The following is a 3,432-nucleotide window of genomic DNA, read 5'->3' as shown; positions in this document are numbered from 1 at the left end:
GCACTCAAACCTGTATGCGTATTTCGTACCGGCCCCTCCGGCGGAACGACATAGTCACCACATGCAGCCACTCGCAGGACCATAGATGGGGCTCGCAACACCCAATAGATCTATCACTCATGCCCCTCGGTCCTTATACAAGGATTAATGGTCTTACGATAATAGCCTACCCATTCACGTGATCTAGCAGTAAATTCCCTAGCTAATCATACCATGTATAAAAAGGTCTGTAAATGTCTGTAAATGTCTGTAAATGTCTGTAAAAGTCTGTAAAAGTCTGTAATAATTGTAACATGTATTTCACCCCCGAAGTATAAAACTGAAAACAGTTAAGAGAAAAGGGGGACATGAACTCACAGTATTGCGTCTTCGGTACTTGTAACCCAAATCTCTTCAGCAAACACGACTCCTTACAATGTACTATGGTCTATTAGACGAACGGGCCGTGCCTTGCCTTTGTATTTATGTTTTTGAGTTACGTTTCTGGTATTATTCCAAGTTATAATAATTATGTTTAGCTTTGGAATAATTGTTTATACAATAATTCTGTATTAATACTTCTCAAGTATTTTAGCTTCGTATTTACTTCCCAAAGATGGGGGTATTTATACATGTATTTTGTGATTAAAGTATTGACATTATACATTCCTAAGTCCCATTTTAGAAAAATATACAATAGCTTATTTATCCGAAAATAACACATACATAATGTATATTTCCATGTCTTCTAGAAAAAATATATCATAACTTTCAAAATAATATATTTCTACTTGTTTCATAAATACGTTATATGTTGTGATAAATTTCATTTATCAAAATGTTATCCATCCAGAATATACTAGTAGCGGTATTTTGTTACAAAAATTATGGCGAGTTTTATGTTTGCAAAACATAGTCGAAAATATACTAATAAACTCTTGTCTAGAAAATATTTACTAAGTGTTAGGATTTTCGGAAAATTTCGCCATGGTCTCCTTTGTAAATGGAGGTGTCTATGCTCAATAGCATATCATTTTCTTTTACATGTATCCCGTAGATCATTTTCAACAATCAAACCGACATATAGACATACAAAGCATTACTTACTTTAATTCAGCTTCATTACCCAAAACTGGACTGTTTTCGAGGATTTTTATAAAATAGTTAACCTTTTCCAAAAATTCTCAAATTTTTACAGAATGTCATAAATGTCCCAAATTTTATTATGTAAAAATATCAAGGTCCAGTTATTTACCAATATTTTATAAAAATTCATTTACCCAACTGCAATCAGATTTGTTACTTTCTGATTGCAGTTTACAGAATAATTCACTAAAAATTAACCGTAAGTCCGATTGACGAAATTCCAGTTGGAGGATCACCCTGACAATGGTGACCATCTACTCTAAAAATTTCATGAGTTGATTCTACGCAGGTTTCAGGTTATGACTCCGAAAACAACACACTTTTTCTGCAGTAAAAATGCAGCTTGAGCTGCTGTCCAAAAACAGTCCTTTAAAAATAGTAAACGACCTCGAAAAATTACGATTCCTGTGCCATTTGTTCGGTTATTTCAAAATACATAATTTAGGCTTCAGAAAATCCATTTTTCGATTTATAAAGACCCAGTTACAGCCTGTTTAAGTTGGCTGAAAATACCAATCAGCATGCTGATTTATGGTTCAATCCCTTCGATGTTCTTGTGAATGGCATCATGTTACAACTTTTAACAACAAAATCAAAGGTTTAGCGAGGACTTACTACTAGCTTAAAGCTAGGGATGAATCTAGTGCAAAGATGAAGAGAAAAGATGGTGATAAAGACTTGAACAAAGCTTTCTTGAGAGCCCTTCAACTTGCAACTTCTACGAATGATCTTCAAGCTTGGAGATGGACTTGTAGTTGGAGAGAGAGGTGAGTTTGGAGTGTGGTTCTAATGCTATGATGAGAAATCTTGGAACCATGAACCTCCTACCCTATTGTGATGATTACATAGATCTTTGGCCAATCAAATGAAGATTACAAGGAATAAAAATCTCAACAAAATATATGGTAATAATTAGGCTGCAAATTCGGTTGTGGGGGGGGGGGGTAAATTGTAAAATTTTGGTAACTAATAGGTAAATAATTAGGAGGTTAAGGGTATTTACTAGAATAGTGGGTGTATATCATGTTTATATAGTGTGTGAGGATTTTTGTGACCGTAAATAATTAAGAATGATAAAATAATATTTCTAACAATATTTTGATGTCCCGGGTAATGTCTGGTTGTTCGGTTACGTATCGTTCCGTTAAAGCGTTTAATTGTACCGCATAGTGTCTTTTATGCATCCTTTTGTAACGAATTTTAATTCCAACACTTAGGAAAGCGTTCAGGACCATTTAGTCAGTACTCTTTATAATATGAGTGTGTTAAAAGCTGAATTGTTACTGAAAATGCGGAATTCTGTACTTAAAATGAGTTTTAGGCACTTTCCGACACTCAAACTATCACCTAGTGACACAGTCTTATGGTCCTTACTTCCCTACACCCATACTAGTGTAGTACTTTGTCCCTGGCTCATAATGGCCTCAATATAGTGTCTGTCTATGTGCTGGCATTGTCAGCATGTGCCTGAGGTATCCGCTCACTGTGCTAACTGTGCTTTGTGCATCAGGTCTGTCACTAAGAGTCTGTATGAAATAAACGGAGCGACTGTATGTAAAGTGATGCACATGTATGTATGTAACATAAATCAGTAAGTAGTTTAAATTGTCAGTTGTTATCAAGCACAATCATTAAGCACGTAATTAAAATTAATTAATTTGTACAGTACATGTAATTGTGAGGGTTGTCACATTCAACCCCTTCACGCCACCCGAGAAGACCACCATATGCAACCTTTTCACGCCAACGGAGACAACCACCATCTGCAAACCCATACCGTTTCGACCCGTACTGTTTCGACCCGTACCGTTTTAACCCGTACCGTTTCAACCTGTAATGTTTCGAATCAAATCGTTTCGACGCGAACCGTTTCGTTTCAACCTGTACTGTTTCGAATCAAATCGTTTCGACGCGAACCGTTTCGACCTGTACTTTTTCGAATTATTTAATATTAGCCCTTAATTAAAAAATAAATATAAATACATGATTATGATTATTTTCTAACCAATTTATCTAAATAAACTTGGTAGTATCCTCACCCTTGTTTCCCTCCCAAAATCTAAAACAGTTCCCGAAAATTTTAGATTTCCCTCTCACATTTCACAAGTCATTTCTCCCATTACCCAGCCCAATCGGTTTTCTTTCCCTCAACCCGCTCGATCTTCTCCTCTTATCGCAACTCACCAGACGAACCACCATCACCGCTCATTCATTGTCAGTCGATTCCATCAACACTGCTTCAATCACATTTAGGGTTTTTATCAAAATTTTGAATTTGGTAATAAAATTTGGGCAACTGTATGTTTG

Source organism: Helianthus annuus, chromosome 12 (assembly GCF_002127325.2).
Source record: "Helianthus annuus cultivar XRQ/B chromosome 12, HanXRQr2.0-SUNRISE, whole genome shotgun sequence".
Classification (NCBI taxonomy): Eukaryota; Viridiplantae; Streptophyta; class Magnoliopsida; order Asterales; family Asteraceae; genus Helianthus; species Helianthus annuus.
The sequence above is the reverse complement of the archived record's forward strand: the minus strand, read 5'-3'. Positions refer to the sequence as shown.